This window comes from Schistocerca cancellata, chromosome 9 (genome assembly GCF_023864275.1).
Source record: "Schistocerca cancellata isolate TAMUIC-IGC-003103 chromosome 9, iqSchCanc2.1, whole genome shotgun sequence".
Lineage (NCBI taxonomy): Eukaryota > Metazoa > Arthropoda > Insecta > Orthoptera > Acrididae > Schistocerca > Schistocerca cancellata.
Window position 1 is genome coordinate 402,825,499 of NC_064634.1, and position 19,116 is coordinate 402,844,614.

Below are 19,116 nucleotides of genomic sequence, written 5' to 3' on the forward strand. Positions count from 1 at the left end.
GTGCACTCAGCCTCGTGATACCAATTGAGGAGTTACTCGACCAAATAGTAGCGGCTCCGGTCAAAGAAAACCATCATAACAACCGGGAGAGTGGTGTGCTGACCACACGCCCCTCCTACGCGCATCCTCATCTGAGGATGACACGACGATCGGATGGTCCCGATGGGCCACTTGTGGCCTGAAGACGGAGTGCATATATCTAACTATTTACAAATACATGGTTGCGTTTTTTATTTTTGCATTTGCAATAATTTTTATGTCGGTCTCATGTATATGTGTTTTTCTATATTTGGCAGAGGCACGTAGTAAAGTTTTCTAATTGATAGGTCACGTTGAAACATTTAACCGCACATAACTTGTCCTGCTGCACACAGCATGGTCCTGATTACAGGCAGAATGCACCAAAATAAGTTATGTGCAGAGAAATCTTTAAATGTAACATATAATTTGGAAATATGTACTACGTGCATTTGCTACACGCAGGGAAACACAGATACATAGAAATAAGGATATAAAATGAATCTAGGTGTAAAAAGAATTACAACTATATATTTGTAAACAGTTAGATAATTAAGCTGCCAAAAATCACTACATATCTTCTAACAAAGTATCTATAATTAAATAATTATAGGTCAACTATAATTCCCCGTATAAATAGACGAAACGTGTTTGCTAGGCACAAATAAAAGATTCGGTTGCAGAAGGAAATTTTTCGTATCTGTATGATAGTGCACAATTGAAGTAGCATCTGAGAAACATAGCAGCAAATGTTAACGGAAATATATGTGTGTTTAAAGTAGAATGATGTACTTCTTTGACGATATTTGATACCTTTTGGAAAGATGTCAGTGAGATAACGTCTGTTACGTGCTCCAGTGCGATCAAGAGACAGCGTCGTATCACGTTTCTTGTCACTTACGTTTAGAAATGAATCTCTCTTATTACTAAATTTTCACTACTCAGTTGTCAGCGAGCATCCTGAGAAGCTGCGAACATCGTCTGCTCGGTCATTACCGTCATGTAATACTTCCCTGAGGTAAGCAGAGTTCTGCATTCGCTAATGTCGGGTCGTCCGCTTCAGAACTACGTGCCGACCTGTTGGGCCCCAAACTACATGCAGCTGTTTAACGTTAGAAGTGGTTGCCATCTATACGAAATACTGAAGCTAGAAACTGCTGTGGCAGTTTGATGTTGGCCTGCCCGAACACCGTTCTGGACTAATTCTCACCCAAGCATAGACAGGAAATTCCTGCTGCCTTACGGCTGATCAGGGCGTAACATTAGACGGCTAATTGGACGTCTTTTCTGTCGACTTGGCGGCAGAAGAGTCCCTCCGGGAAAGAATTTACGTCTGACGGCGGACCCCCACCTCATTATACAGTGTGCGGGAAAAAACGTGGTGTAGAGCCCTAGCCGATGCGTCAATGTTTCCAGGCATAAATGCGGTAATAATTATCCAGAAAACAAATTTCTCTCAGGGTATAAACACAAGCAATTGCTGGAACTAACATATAAACTACTGGAAATTAGACAGTTCTCATGCTGTTGATTGCTGTGTCACAGAGATCTACTATTGTACAAACGTTTACCAGATAGGAATTCCTGTAGTAGCAAGAAATGGACATTATTTATGTATAAGTTACTGCGTAACGCTAGACCGGTTCTGATGGAGAATTATCGTGGATCAACGAAAATAACACTAAGTATCCGGTGCATCTTGTTCTCATCTCTCGCAGTTTCGCAGCAATCGCCATTTCACCCCAAGGTAGGAAATCGATGAGCAGAATATCATTCTGCATCATTATCCTGTGTACATGAACGCTTCCACCAACGCATTAGGTACGAGTCAACTCAATCTATAATGAAGATCCATCATGATGGTCAAACATTGCATTCTACTTGTTTTACACAATAGTTACGCATCGCTGTGTCTTGCACAATAAATGCGAATCTCCTGTGATTTTCCACCGCAAGTGGTCACCATCACCATCGCCACCACCGTCGTCATCATAATTACCAACCACCATCACCATCGTCCGCCGCTCGTGGTCTCGCAGTAGCGTTCTCGCTTCCCGAGCACGGGGTCCCGGGTTCGATTCCCGGCGGGGTCAGGGATTTTCACCTGCCTCGAGATGACTGGGTGTTTGTGTTGTCCTCATCATTTCATCATCATCCAGGAAAGTGGCGCAAAGATTGGGTAATTGTACGGGCGCTGATAACCACGCTGTTGAGCGCCCCACAAACCAAACAACATCATCATCATCTCCATCACCACCATTTCACGCCCACTGCTGGATAAAGACGTTTAGAATTTTTTTTTGCATGGCGGTCTTTACAAATTCTGCTATACCAAAGTCCTTGTCCTTTTTCCGGTTCGTCAAACTGGACTCGTCCGCCTTCTGTTGTTACGTACCTTGCGAGCAATTTCCGATTTTGCCTGGCTGCACAGGTGTAGTTGGATAGCGGGGCTGCCACATTACGGCTCTCCAACCTGCCTGATTTTCTTGTAGGGGTTTACTCCCCAAGGGAATTCGGCATCACTACATCTGTAGGGCCGCCCTCCCCCTTGCTCCTCCTTCCACCCCTTCTCCCTCCCCTTTCCCCCGCCTCATCCCCTTAGTTGTGAGACGCACTTCGTTCGACTCCCCCGCCAAGATGTACCCTTCTTGGGTGGCGCTCCTGGACTGCTTGTACACTGCTGGCCATTAAAATTGCTACACCACGAAGATGACGTGCTACAGACGCGAAATTTAACCGGCAGGAAGAAGATGCTGTGATATGCAAATGATCAGCTTTTCAGAGCATTCACACAAGGTTGGCGCCGGTGGCGACACCTACAACGTGCTTGGGCGCTAATGACCATTGAAGTTGTGCGCCCACAAAAAAAAAAAAAAAAAACTACAACGTGCTGACATGAGGAAAGTTTCCAACCGAGTTCTCATACACAAACAGCAGTTGACAGGCGTTGCCTGGTGAAACGTTGTTGTGATGCCTCGCATAAGGAGGAGAAATGCGTACCATTACGTTTCCGACTTTGATAAAGTTAGGGTTTATCGCGATTACGGTTTATCGTATAGCGACATTGCTGCTCGCGTTGGTCGAGATCCAATGACTGTTAGCAGAATATGGAATTGGTGGGTTCAGGAGGGTAATACGGAATGCCGTGCTGGATACCAACGGCCTCGTATCACTAGCAGTCGAGATGACAGGCATCTTATCTGCACGAATGGCAATACGTAATTTTTTCGGATGAATCCAGGTTCTGTTTACAGCATCATGATGGTCGCATCCGTGTTTGGCGACATCACGGTGAACGCAGATTGGAAGCGTGTATTCGTCATCGCCATACTGGCGTATCACAAGGCGTGATGGTATGGGGTGCCATTGGTAACATGTCTCGGTCGCCTCTTGTTCTTCTTGACGGCACTTTGAACAGTGGACGTTACATTTCAGATGTGTTACGACCCGTGGCTCTACCCTTCATTCGATCCTTGCGAAACCCTACATTTCGGCAAGATAATGCAGGACCGCATGTTGTAGGTCCTGTACGGGCCTTTCTGGATAAAGAAAATGTTCGACTGCTGCCCTGGCCAGCACATTCTCCAGATCTCTCACCAATTGAAAACGTCTGGTCAATGGTGGCCGAGCAATTGGCTCGTGGCAATGCGCTAGTCACTACTCTTGATCAACTGTGGTATCGTGTTGAAGCTGGATGGGCAGCTGTACCTGTACACGCTATCCAAGTTCTGTTTAACTCAATGCCCAGGCGTATCAAGGCCGTTACTGCGGCCAGAGGTGGTTGTTCTGGGTACTGATTTCTCAGGATCTATGCACACAAATTGAGTGAAAATGTAAGCACATGTCCCTTCCAGTATAATATATTTGTCCAATGGTTCTCGACTTCATTTAAGCTCGCGACGAACCCCCCACCCTGCCTCTAGCACAGGTGCTTTCACTAAGCCGCTGTTTACCGATCGAGCTGGCGCAGTTTGACACTGAGTTGTATTCGGGAGCATGGCAGTTCGAAATCCCGCTCGACCATTCACATTTCCGTGATTTTCCTGAATCACTCGAGGCGGTTCCTTTGAAAGTGTGCCGCCGATTTGTTTCCCAGTCCTTTCCTAACCCAAGGTTGTTCTCCGATGACCCTGTCGTCGATGAAACGTTAAACTCTGAATATTCCGTCCTTCCTTTTATTTAAAGCTTAGTTTAATAAGGCATCCCGTGCGCTGGAGGTAAACAGAACAGTGTCAGCAGCAGAACGAAGGTGGATCTGGTGTGTTCCATTCGTTCTCTTTCAAAGACTGCTAAGAATCCCAGTAGCTCGAAATTTCCTCGCCTGACTCCCAATAGAGTTCCGCGAAAACATCATCTCCATTGTTCCAGTGATTCCCATTTCAGTTCCCCAATAATTTTTGTTACACTTTCTTATGGATTATAACAGCCACTTCCAGCAGAGCGTCTCTGAATCCGCTATTTACCCGTCGTAATGTTGTGATACCAAACTGATAAGGACTCCACACGCAACACTCAAGAATTAGTTTCTGTAGTCTCGTGTGTGCTGTTTTATTAAAAGATGCGCTATACTTTCTTAGAACCCTTCTAACAAAAATTAACTCTTTTATCAGACCTCCCTTGAATTGGTTTCTTCAGTACGTGGCATGATGTGATAATATTAAAGGAAAAACAATTCCCAACGTTCTGCAAAATTATACTTACTTGCTCACGGATCGGCATTCGGCTTCTCAGGCCTCAAGGAAATTAGATATATTAGTACATTTACTCACAACATAAGAAGATTTTAATATAGATATTAATGCACAAAGACACTTACATAGCATTTATAGAAAAACTCAGGTACTGATGAGGTAATCCGTGCATGCTCCCAGCATCCATGGAGCCATAAACAGGCGAATTTTCATTCGATTCATATAACTGTTCCATTATCTGTATGAACCTGTTAAACAGAACTATAGATCATCAAACATATCGCTTCTAGCAGTGTCCTGATTGACAATATACTACGAAAAAGAGTGTATAAAAGTTAGTCTCGCAACTACAGACCTGCATTTTGTAATACCAATAAGAATATCGAAGTTTTTATTCAACAGTAAAGACAAACTGGAACCCTTGGCACGGAGTGATGTATATAAAATCAGTCGCAGTGTGGAAAAATGTATATTGGCTAGTCAGGCAGAGTTGTGTCGGACTAGGTGAACATTAGGGATGCTGGAGATTAAGGAAGAAAGACCAACCTTTGCTGATAATCTTGTATCTTCAAACGATTAATACGATTTAGAATGTGAAGTTTTACATTCTGTCAAAGAAAGCACGAAGATTACCCTATTGGAAATCAACAACCTCACAACACAGAAATGATCACGCTCAGTTTTCATTTTCCCCTGTGTTAAATTAAGTTTTCGTTACAAATACTAGATTCAGACTGTAAATTCATCTTGTTTCTCGCCAGTTGTTAAATACGAGGGTAATCCCAAAAGTAAGGTCTCCTATTTTTTTTTACAAGTACAGAACTCTGTGTGGCAGCTGGTCACACTGTTATGAAGAGTGCTTCACTCGCTGTGTGTAAACATGCGCACGCCGCGCTGAGGCGCTCAGTCTTGGCCTGGCAGCAGTTGAGAATGGAGCTCCCGTTGGATGTTACCGCCAAAGTGCGAATTGCGCGCAGTTATTCGGTTTTTGAACGCAAAGGGCACTGCGCCGATTGAAATCCATCGCCAATTGACGGAAGTGTATGGTGAGTCGTGCATGGATGTAAAAAATGTTCGTAAGTGGTGTAGAGAGTTTGCAGCTGGTCGGAGAGAAATTCACGACGAACAAAGGAGCGGGAGACCGTCAATTTCTGAGGAGACAGTGTTGAAGGTTGAGCAAACTATGCGTGAAGATCGGCGGCTCACCATGGATGATCTCTGCACGTTGGTTCCTGAGGTTTCCCTAAGCTCCGCTCACAGAATTTTAACGGAAACATTAAACTGCCGGAAGGTGTGCGTAAGATGGGTGCCATGAATGCTGACTGAGGGCCACATGCGGCAACGAGTTGATGCTCCCGGCGCATTTCTTCAGCTCCTTGCAGCTGAACAGGACAATTTTCTGGACTCAATTGTCACGGGTGACGAAACCTGGGCATACCACTTCACACCTGAGACCAAGCAACAATCATGCCAGGTAAAAGAAGAGGTTCATAACTTTCTGAACAGCATGGCGGCGATCTGGTATGACATGGGCATACAAAAAGTGCCACAGCATCTACAAAAATGCATCGACAGAAATGGTGATTATGTCGAAAAATAGCTAAATGTTGAAGCTGCAGACTGATGTAAGCCATTGTAGAAATAAAAGACCTTTATGGATTACCCTCGTATATCTTCAAACAAGAACAACTTTGTTTACCCCCTTCTTTAATTGATGTAAGTATTTCTATGTGACAAAATTGTAATGTTTCCTATATAAACAATTTCATTTTTGTATCTCCTGTACATACAATACCTGTGTAAGTCGCACATCTTGTTTATCTGTGTTTGCGACATTCAGTTGTCACCTGAAGATGGCCTGAGAAGCCGAAGCCGGCTCGTTACCAAATAAATATAATATTACAGATTATTAGGAAGTGTTTTTCCATTTTATTCAAAAATGGTTCAAATGGCTCTGAGCACTATGGGACTTAACTGCTGAGGTCATCAGTCCCCTAGAACTTAGAACTACTTAAACCTAACTAACCTAAGGACGTCACACACATCCATGCCCGAGGCAGGATTCGAACCTGCGACCATAGCGGTCGCCCGGTTCCAGACTGAAGCGCCTAGAACCGCTCGGCCACCCCGGCCGGGTCCTTTTTACTATTATTATCCTTCCCTTCAGTATTAATACGATGTGAAATGATCAAGATGTCCACCTCTAATCCTGTAAACAGATACTATCGGGTTCTTTGTCTTTGTTATAGCCATTATTCTATTTCTTTTTTCTTTCAGATTTAGAGAGAGGCTACACTAAGCGAAAATTCTGTCCAAATTTTCTGCAATTCCTTACGATCCTACAGCGACGACACTTTCCTGTACGGATAGCATCATCAGCGAACAGTCTTACAGCGCTGGTGCTCCTGACCGATAAGTCGTTTCTGTAGAGGGTGACCCAAAAATCCGTTAACATTTGTAAATGCGTTAATACACGGAATAACACAGGTAGAGAGGTAAAACTTGATACACGTTCCTGATGTGACATGGGGTTTTATTGAAACGAAAAACGAGGAGCAGATTTAGTGTTAACGTTCCGTAGATAACGAGGTCATTAGGGGCGGGGCACAAGCTCGGATTAAGGAAGAATGGAGAAGGAAAGCGACCGTGCCCTTCTGAAGGCACCGTCCCGGTACGTGAAGCGATTTAGGGAAATCACGGGGAACCTAAATCAGGATAGCCGGACGTGAGGTTGTGCCATCGTCCTCCCGAATGCGAGTCCAGTTTGGTAACCACTGCGCCGCCCCACACTGTTCAGCATGGGCGTGATCGGTTCGAGATAAGCCGATGTGTTACAGAATCGCAACATCCCTAGTTTGGCTGACAAACACCTGCTGGAAGGTACGTCTTTAATGCAGGATGGTTCTGCGCCCCACACTGCTTCACGTGTGAAAGATCTCTTGCGCACATCGCTTGGTGACGATCGCGTGCTGAGTCGCCATTTCCTTCACGCTTGGCTCCCCAGGCCTCAGTCGATGTGATTATTGGTTGTGGGGTTACCTGAAGTCACAAGTCTGCCGCGATCGTCTGACCTCATTAAGAGCTAAGATAGAACATCTGACGGTAGGTTCTCACCATAGCTACTGATATACTGTACAGAGCTGTCCCCAAAAATGTCCCTCGACTACAGGTATTGTCGATCAATGATGGCTAACATGTTAAGCATGTGTTAGAAAGAACGTCGTCTCTTCTAAAAATCAATTTTTATGCTGATTATTGCGTTTGTATCATCTGTTAATCATTTTGTGCACGTGTTTTTGGTTTGAAAAGAAACCCAAGTTCATTTCAAGCATGAGTGTCTATTTTAACCTGTTACTTACATTATTCCGTAAAGTATTGAATTTTCTAATGTTAACGGGCTTTTGGGACATCCTATATTTCCGGAATATTTTGGATTCTGTTAGGCTCCTTTGTGGCATAACCGACGGTACTCGCGGTTCTATGGAAAATTCGCCATCCAGTGGATCGTGTTAGTCAAATATTATTCGAGCCAATCACACATTTGCGAACATATTCTGTTTGTTCTTAGTGGCGAAGCGTGGTGTAATGTCGAACGCTTCTCGGAAATCTAAGAAGGCGGAATCTACCGGACTGCCTGCGCCTGTTGTTCGCTAGTCGTCGTGTATGACTAAAGCAAACTGTGTGTCACACGAGAGATTTTTCCTTAATCCGCGCTGGTTCTTTGGTGTGAGTTGTCCTTTCCTCGAGAAAATATCATAATATTTTACGTTAGAATAAGCTCTGGAAACTTGCAAGCGATACTGGTCCGCAGTTCCGTACATTCGTTCGTTTATCCTTTTTGGAAACACGAATAAGCTACGTTGTTTTGCAGTCGCACGGAGCTATTCACTCTGGTTGAGATTCCTGCTAAATATGGACTGGGGAGGAAGCTAATTCCGCGGCATATTTAAGATAAAATGCTATTGCAATCCCATCAGAGTCCGGGGCCTTGTGCACTTTAAGAAGTCAACGTTTAATTGTGTTTAAATACCAGGGGTGCTAAATCGATGTCATTTCTGAGTTCGTACTGTGATGAAGCATTGGTATGGCAGTATCCTCCTGCTTGAACACATTTTTTAGTGCAGAATACAAAATTTCGCCTTTCAGTGAACAATCTTGGAGTGATGCTTGACCCTATCTGATGAACCTCTTGTATACACTGAAAACGTGAGAGACCTTATTCCTTGTGGCAGGGTGGTATCGCTGGAACTAGCAAGACTTTAAATGTTACTTTTATCGTATTTTGAAATCTCGACTCGCTCGGCCGTCCGGGCCATTACGTCTCTACATACGTCTGCACTGAATTTATGGCATTTAGAACTCCCGTGATTCTCCGTCGTCTAACGTGGCCATAATTTTTCTGTGCCTCGTCTTTTTTTAAAATAAAAAAAAGTCACGCGAAGACTAGGAAGTTTTGTGTTCGCCACAGAGGAGCGTGCTGAGGAATTTTTGTCGCTGGTCTGCAATTTACGATCTGAATGCTAGCTCTGATTTGTGAGGAAGCCGTAAACACACGTGGCCTTGTTACTCTGACGCACACGATATTCCCATATTAGATTCAGAAAAAAATGTCAGTAAATTTTTTCTTTTTTATGAAGGACATTCTATTTCCGGTTTACGATATTCTCTTCCGGCTGGAATTTGAACCGCTTCCCGCTTCGTGTCGGACTGCTTTATGATTTTGATATGTCTTGTTTTCCGTTACTGGATCCAGAGCTATCGGCCCAACACGAGGTCCTCTTGAAACTTGATAGGGTGCCTTCAGTCCAAGTTGAATCAAGCTGTTGCTAATTTGTTGCAGAACCAGCAATCTTGCTCTTAAAGCGGATGCCAGGTGGTTGCGATGTAGTCAGACGTTGTGCTGGCCACCTCCCTAACAGACGATGGTAGAGTTCAAACTTGCGAGATATCACCGGAAGGTCTGGGATTCAGTTCTGAGTCGCTCCTGGAATATTTCGCTCTCGTATAGAAGTAGATTTTGACTTGGGAGCCAGCCACCCTTGCTTGACTGTGAGTATAGAGTTCCCAGTTCTCCAACCTATAAGTGTTGAATACTGTCTGAGGGTACACCCAACGCTGGTACGCTGTTGAGGCGCTTCCCGAACGCGATTTGAAATCCTTACTTCCAGGACGAGTGGTACAATTTGTGTTTCATGTGCAATATGTATGATGACATAAAATCCCGTCTGAGGCCTGCGATCATTTTTATGTTAATAATTGGCAACCAATGCGGTACAATCGCAATAAAGTCATGAGATGTTCAGCTGACTCTTTCATTAGAACGTGTTTCTGGATTACACCCATCTTCAGACATCACAAACTTCTACTCCTTCCTAACCAACCAGGCGCACAGCCTTGACAACTCAAAGAAAGTGTCCAATAGCATATGACTATAACTGCGACACAAGCAGTCTTGAAGCAGAGCGTATACGAGAGAAACTGCACCACGCAATATTTATTTTTGAGCACTGACTCCCATAGTCTTTGTGGCAAAAAATGTCATCTGGCTGTTACGCTTGGAAGAGATGATTTGCGGAACATGCCGATAACGTGCTCTGTTTTACCTGTCACATACCGGTGGGCCCTGCCTGAGTGCCTTACTTCTTCCAGATAACGATATATGGGAAGGTGATTAGTCTGTTAATATTCAGAACTAGCACCGATCGCACAATCTAGATTACTGATGATGTTAGATCCTACGTCGAACATGATCACTTCTGTTCTTGTTTCGTTAAATACTCGCGTCTTTCTTGTACCATCGACATTCTGTTCCAGATGTTAGTTTTCTCAGTAAGTTGCACGCACGCTCCCTGAGCTACTATCATCCGACTCATAATTTTTGAAATAAATTGGCCAAGAACTTTATACATGATCCCCTAGTGAACATTTGGGCGGATATATATGAGGGCGGGGGGACGAAGCCTCTCCGTCGTTTCTAGGACCACAGTTCAATACAATCCTTCTTGGAGATAATACGTTTGCTGACTGTAAATAAACTTTCATTATGTTTTCGTGAACAAAAGTTTCGCAGGTTGCAATGTAGAAACACCTAAAGCGGTATGTCTTTTTAAGTAATTAAGGGCTTTTTTACCTCTGATGCTTGTAAATATAGATTTAAATTGTACAAAATATTAATAAATACCTAAAATATTAATTCATTCCACATACGCACGTATTTTTAGACTCAAAATATTTCTTACAGAAAATGAAGTGCATTGAAATGATAGAAGTATGTATTTTACAGCTATATTTTGCGTAGGTTGTGCATTACAGATACATTACTTTAATTTGTAATTTAAAAAGGAATCAAACTGTAATCTATGACGTAATTATTACTACTAAACTTTTGGTTTGAAACTGGTGTACATTTGCAAAATTCAGAAGCCTAGAACCTGATTTTTTATGAATACCGCAGGTGAAGACGTATTCATTCGTCGCATTTTCTTGAGACCCAGTGATTTACATTTGCCCTTCGAAAGCGACTGCTGTTTTCCATGCGGATTGCATTCGCAATGAATATCAACAAGGCTCGGGGCCAATCACTTTTTGCGGCAGATATTAAACACCCCAGGGAACGCCAGGCACTGCAGCTGGTTTACATTCAAGGAATTTTAATCGTCAGTGCAATAATAAAAATGTTAGGTGACAATTGAGCCCTCCGAGGATGAGGTCACCGCACAACTGGTACGGTATGGCGTTGCGAGCAGTATAATCCTTGCAGCGGCGACAACAGCAAAGGCGTCCCGCCGGCAGAACACGACCGCCGCGTCACGACCCACGACCGCGCCGTCTAGCCGTGAGGGTCGTTGTCCTGTCCTATCCTACGCGCTTCTCCTGTTTCATGCTTTGTTGCCAGTGCTAACCTCTATCTTTCCTTCCCGTTCTTTGCACCCGCGGCAACAAAGAACGCTCTGGTACACGTGGGGCATATAAAGCATAGTTATATACTGCGGTGGTTTGATAAATCTGGTAAAAAAAGCGATTAAAATGTTCGTTTCGTAAACAATTCAGCTTACTCCTCGACATAGTCTCGTTTGATATTTATACACTCTGTCTAGAGATCCTCCAGATTTTTCATTCCATTGAAAATAGGGTTTGTCAAACTCTACGAAATACTCGTCGACTGCAAGTGTCACTTTCTCATTTCGTGAGAATTTTTTTCCCAGGAAGCCAAAGATTCAAGTTAGGGAACTCACTAGGGGCTAAGTCTGCTGAATAGGGTGGACAAAGAACCAATTCAAAGCCCAGTTCGTGCTCTTTCATCATTGCTATCGATGATGTATGGGATGGTGCATTATCCTGGTGAAAGAGCACGTTTTTGCATGCCACCCTTCGCCTTTTTTATTAGCCAACAAAAGTTTCAAACGATCGAATAATCAAGCATAATAGGGTCCAGTTACGAATCTGCCTTTCTCCAAGTAATCTATGGACATTATTCCTTGGAAGTGGCTATCACCTTGCCAATTGACAAAATGGTCTTTGCCTTCTTCGGTGCACTTTCATCAGCCTTTGTCAATTGTTTTGAATGGCGGTTTGACTTTAGTGCGTAATCATGGATTGACGTTTCATCAACAGTCACAAGTCGTTACTTATAATCCGTCTTGATTGCAAAATATTTATTCACACGACCGGTTTCATCTACATCTACATCTACATTTATACTCCGCAAGCTACCCAACGGTGTGTGGCGGAGGGCACTTTACGTGCCACTGTCATTACCTCCCTTTCCTGTTCCAGTCGCGTATGGTTCGCGGGAAGAACGACTGTCTGAAAGCCTCCGTGCGCGCTCTAATCTGTCTAATTTTACATTCGTTATCTCCTCGGGAGGTATAAGTAGGGGGAAGCAATATATTCGATACCTCATCCAGAAACGCACCCTCTCGAAACCTGGCGAGCAAGCTACACCGCGATGCAGAGCGCCTCTCTTGCAGCGTCTGCCACTTGAGTTTGTGAAACATCTCCGTAACGCTATCACGGTTACCAAATAACCCTGTGACGAAACGCGCCGCTCTTCTTTGGATCTTCTCTATCTCCTCCGTCAACCCGATCTGGTACGGATCCCACACTGATGAGCAATACTCAAGTATAGGTCGAACGAGTGTTTTGTAAGCCACCTCCTTTGTTGATGGACTACATTTTCTAAGGACTCTCCCAATTAATCTCAACCTGGTACCCGCCTTACCAACAATTAATTTTATATGATCATTCCACTTCAAATCGTTCCGCACGCATACTCCCAGATATTTTAAACAAGTAACTGCTACCAGTGTTTGTTCCGCTATCATATAATCATACAATAAAGGAACCTTCTTTCTATGTATTCGCAGTACATTACATTTGTCTATGTTAAGGGTCAGTTGCCACTCCCTGCACCAAGTGCCTATCCGCTGCAGATCTCCCTGCATTTCACAACAATTTTCTAATGCTTCCTCTAGAACCATCTTCAGATTTGCAATTTCGGTTACAGGAGTAACCCGTTCACATTCACCAACCTTTACATGCGGCGTCATTGAATGTGACAACCAATACATTGTGTTCCGTTGACACTTGCTCATCGACGGTACCGTTTCCGATAGTACCAAGAACATAGGGACTGGATCAACGACGAGTGGAGCCGCGGTCTTTTCTGGGATGAGAGCAGATTCAGTGAAAGTAGCGATTATGGATGTAACCTCGTGTGGCGAGAAGTGGGAACACTTAATGCATCCAGGAACATCGTCAAACGTGATCGTTCTGGTGGTCCAAGCTTTATGGTGTGTGGAGGCACAGTTTTGTAAGGGCGCACCGTTTATACACGGTACGCTCATTGGTCGACGTTACTGCCACACTGTTCTTCTTACCCGTGTGCGCCTTTCCGGCTATGTATTCGACCCTGACTTTATTATGGACAGTGCAGGAGCAAATCAAACTGCGCCGGTGATCTTGGAACGAGAGGATATCGGTGGATGGGCTACCTGCCTGTACCCCGATTTACACTACTGGACATTAAAATTGCTACACCACGAAGATGACGTGCTACAGACGCGAAATTTAACCGACAGGAAGAAGATGCTGTGATATGCAAATGATTATCTTCTCAGAGCATTGACACAAGGTTGGTGCTGGGGGCGACACCTACAACGTTCTGACATGAGGAAAGTTTACAACCGATTTCTCATACACAGCCGGCCGCGGTGGTCTAGCGGTTCTGGCGCTGCAGTCCGGAACCGCGGGACTGCTACGGTCGCAGGTTCGAATCCTGCCTCGGGCATGGTGTGTGTGATGTCCTTACGTTAGTTGGGTTTGAGTAGTTCTAAGTTCTAGGGGACTTACGACCTAAGATGTTGAGTCCCATAGTGCTCAGAGTCATTTGAACCATTTTTTTTCTCATACACAAACAGCAGTTGACCGCCGTTGCCTGGGAAACGTTGTTGTGATGCCTCGTGTAAGGAGGAGAAATGCGTACCATCAAGTTTCCAACTTTGATAAAGGTCGGGTTGTATCCTATCGCGATTGCGGTTTATCGTATCGCGACATTGCTGCTCGCGTTGGTCGAGATCCAACGACTGTCAGCAGAATATGGAATTGGTGGGTTCAGGAGGGTAAAACGGAACGCCGTGCTGGATCCCAACGGCCTCGTATCACTAGCAGTCGAGATGACAGACATCTTATCCGCACGGTTGTAACGGATCGTGCAGCCACGTCTCGATCCCTGAGTCAACAGATGTGGACCTTTGCGAGACAAGAAACATCTGCACGAACAGTTCGACGACGTTTGCAGCAGCATGGACTATCAGCTCGGAGACCATGGCTGCGGTTACGCTTGACGGTGCATCACAGACAGGAGCGCCTGCGACGGTGTACTCAACAACGAACCTAGGTGCACGAATGGCAAAACCTCATTTTTTCGGATGAATCCAGGTTCCGTTTACAGCATCATGATGGTCGCATCCGTGTTTGGTTACATCGCAGGAACGCTCATTGGAAGCGTGTATTCGTCATCGCCACATTGGCGCATCGCCCGTAGTGATGGTATGGAGTGCCATTGGTTACACGTCTCCGTCGCCTCTTGTTCGCATTGACGGCTCTTTGAACAGTGCACGTTACATTTCAGATGTGTTATGACCCGTGGCTCTACCCTTCATTCGATACCTGCGAAACCCTACATTTGAGCAGGATAATGCACGACTGCATGTTGCAGGTCCTGTACGGGCCTTTCTGGATACAGAAAATGTTCGACTGCTGCCCTGGCTAGAACGTTCTCCAGATCTCTCACCAATTGAAAACGTCTGGTCAATGGTGGCCGAGCAACTCGCTCGTCACAATACGCCAGTCACTACTCTTGATGAACTGTGGTATCGTGTTGAAGCTGCATGGGCAGCTGTACCTGTACACGTCATCCAAGTTCTGTTCAACTCAATGCCCAGGCGCATCAAGGCCGTTATTACGGCCAGAGGTGGTTGTTCTGGTTACTGATTTCTCAGGATCTATGCACCTAAATTGCGTGAAAATGTAATGACATGTCAGTTCTAGTATAATATATTTGTCCAATGAATAACCGTTTATCATCTGCATTTCTTCTTGGTGTATCAATTTTAATGGTCAGTAGTCTAAATCTCTTCGAGCGCGTGTGGGATGCGTAGGGGAGACTTTACCATCCAGCAGTTGTCAATCGTAAACGTGATGAATGCAGCTCCTTACCACAAGAACTCCTTACCAACCTCGTGGCCAAAGTGGGAGCCCGTTTTGTAGGATGATATGGCTGACGTATGATCACACACTCTATTAAAAACGATGTTCCGCCGCTTGTGATGCCCAGGGGACCATCATAAATCACGATGACGTTAGTATAATTATCGAATAAAAGTGTCATTCCGTGTTTCTTTCAGTTACTTTCTGTATTATACTGAACAGTTCATATATGCATGGAGCAGATTTGACCGAGCTATGTTGATTGGCAGTGACACAACAGAATTACTTTCTTCCTTAAGTTTTCCATGCCAGTGTAGATTCCGCCTTCCACCGCGTGCTTACTTTCTGTATTATACTGAACAGTTCATATATGCATGGAGCAGATTTGACCGAGCTATGTTGATTGGCAGTGACACAACAGAATTACTTTCTTCCTTAAGTTTTCCATACCAGTGTAGATTCCGCCTTCCACCGCGTGCTTCCGTGAACACTGAGGACGCCTTGCTCGCAGGCTGCTGCTCTTGGTGTGCTCGTAGCGGCCGCCTATCTGCGCCTATTCCTGGCAAGGCAGGGCCGTTGCAGACAAAGAAGCGCACCTTGGTAGGGCCGTCTTACTGCTTGCTACGAACACCACGGAACGAACACACCGGTGTGACAGTGACGGGCCAACTACACCACAGGAAAGGCCGATGTCATTGCAGCTGCACGCGGAAGAATACAGTCCCGCAACGACTGTACGGAAAATAACACGAAGATGAAAGCGTCATCTCATGACTTATGCAGCCCCAGACCAGAGATTTTTGCCACCCAACCCTCCTCTTTCCCATTCCTCGTCTGTTTTGCTCCTAAGTATCACTGCGAGACCGTGTGGTTAGATTTCTTGGCAGGAACATCATTCAGCTCGGCGTCTTGTAACAAGGCTCGTACAAGACTCTAGTTAACAACTGAAGAGCTGATTAATAACCCAATTGGCGGCTCACTGAACGTTGCGTTTTCAATGTTCGCAACTTTAAAACGCAGCCCTATCACAGTATGTATATTTCAATCATTCCGGCCGGCCGCTGTGGCCGAGCGGTTCTAGGCGCTTTAGTCCGGAACCCCTTCGATCGCAGGTTCGAATCCTGCCTCGGGCATGGATGTGTGTGATGTCCTTAGGTTAGTTACGTTTAAGTAGTTCTAAGTTCTAGGGGACTGATGACCTCAGATGCTAAGTCCCACAGTGCTCAGAGCCATTTGAATCAATCATTCCATTTTTTTCTTTCACACACTCGTAGCAATTATCTTGTCACTGACTCTGTTCTCCTATATTTTCTCGTTTCCAAACAATGGAAATTCCATGCTATCATCACAAGATCTGGTTTTTAATGACTCTTCACCATGAACATCAGCAACAATGAATATTGAAACGTCCACTTAAAAAAATTTATAAATGACAGTCCTCTACGTTATTTGATTTTCAAACAGCTGAGCAAAACTGAACGTACTCAGACATTTCTCTCTTTACTTATTCTAATCAACACTAAACTGACACACAATATCCAGAATGAGATTTTCACTCTGCAGCGGAGTGTGCGCTGATATGAAACTTCCTGGCAGATTAAAACTGTGTGCCCGACCGAGACTCGAACTCGGGTCCTTTGCCTTTCGCGGGCAAGTACTACCGAAACACGACTCACGCCCGGTACTCACAGCTTTACTTCTGCCAGTATCTCGTCTCCTACCTTCCAAACTTTACAGAAGCTCTCCTGCGAACCTTGCAGAACTAGCACTCCTGAAAGAAAGGATATTGCGGAGACATGGCTTAGCCACAGCCTGGGGGATGTTTCCAAAATGAGATTTTCGCTCTGCAGCGGAGTGTGCGCTGATATGAAACTTCCTGGCAGATTAAAACTGTGTGCCCGACCGAAACTCGAACTCGGGACCTTTGCCTTTCGCGGGCAAGTGCTCTACCATCTGAGCTACCGAAGCACGACTCACGCCCGGTACTCACAGCTTTACTTCTGCCAGTATCTCGTCTCCTACCTTCCAAACTTTCATATCAGCGCACACTCCGCTATAGAGTGAAAATCTCATTCTGGACACATTCCCCAGGCTGTGGCTAAGGCATGTCTCCGCAATATCCTTTCTTTCAGGAGTGCTAGTTCTGCAAGGTTCGCAGGAGAGCTTCTGTAAAGTTTGGAAGGTAGGAGACGAGATACTGGCAGAAGTAAAGCTGTGAGAACCGGGCGTGAGTCGTGCTTCGGTAGCTCAGATGGTAGAGCACTTGCCCACGAAAGGCAAAGATCCCGAGTTCGAGTCTCGGTCGGGCGCACAGTTTTAATCTGCCAGGAAGTTTCATGACACACAATATGTTTTTTAGCGCAACGCAGTCTGACTTTCTATACTCCCTACAAAAGAATGGCCCTGATTAACAATAACCAATACCTTTGATGAATCACTTACGTCACAAAAATCTTCGTTACTCGAACTACTGCAATACAGCGAGCGCCAATACTGCCAGCTAAATAAAAGATTCTAACTACTGGAGGCACTAACTACTGATAGGCGTAGTTAGCAAATGAAAGATTTTGATAGAGAACAAACAATGTATTTACCTTAATAGTGTTCAAAAGTCATCATATATATAATCAGTTCATGATATCCAGTATTACAAATTTATTCTTTCTGATGGATCGTCCGCTCTCAAAATTCTGCCATCTCTCTCCCCACATCCACCACTGCTGGCGGCTCACCTCCAACTGCGCAACGCTACGCGCTGTTCACATCCAACTGCCCAACACTACAATAGCGAATATTCCAACAATGCCAACCATCCACACACTGCACACAGCACAGTCAGTGATTTTCATACAGAGTGCTATGTGGCGTCACCAACGTAAAAACCTAAACAGCCTACTTACAATATTACTTGTTGGCTTTCGTCTCACCGTCTTCGGCTGAAGTTTGTTTTTCTGACGCTTTGTAAGCACAGAGGGCCGGCATTGTAGATTTTCGCCTTTCATGGATGGTGGTGGACTGGAGTCCCTGACCGAAGATCAGGTACAGGGTGTTCCAAAAATTGACGGCAATATTTCAGGAACGATTTTTTTCATCTAACAAGAAGAAAAAAAAGTCTAGCAAATATGGGCTCTGAAATGCATACCTGAGGAGGTATGAGATGAGCACATCTCTCATGGTTCGTAAGGAATTCATTTAAGATTCCATGTTTACTGGACGCTTTTTTCTTATATTGCCGGCCGTGGTGGCCGAGCGGTTCTAGGCGCTTCAGTCCGCAACCGCGCGACTGCTACGGTCGCAGGTTCGAATCCTGCCTCGGGCATGGATGTGTGTGATGTCCTTTGGTTAGTTTGGTTTAAGTATTTCTAAGTTCTAGGGGACTGATGACCTCAGATGTTAAGTCTTGTAGGGCTCAGCGTCATTTTTTTCTTATTTTGGTCCGTAGTACCACAAAGAGTTTTCGGTAAGAGAGATTTGTTTCGCAGTATCGAAGACGATGAGATCATAGCTCTTTAAGGTATGCATTTTACAACCCGTGTTTACTAGAAATTTTTTCTTTTTATAAAGTGAGGAATTCATTCCTGAAGTTTTGCCGCCGATTTTTTTTGAACACCTTGTATTCCTGTTGTGCCAGTGTCTGAAGGCCTTTCCTTGGTAATTATTGCTGCGGTTCTCCCCTAGTTACCTGTAACGGTCATAT

At 44.7% G+C, this 19,116-nt stretch overlaps 1 protein-coding gene across 1 annotated transcript in view; it reads left to right on the forward strand.

Annotated features, from left to right (window-relative positions):
- The window catches only part of LOC126100954 (bicaudal D-related protein homolog), a 580,126-nt gene that overhangs the window by 22,399 nt on the left and 538,611 nt on the right, over positions 1-19,116 (forward strand). The window lies entirely within an intron of this gene.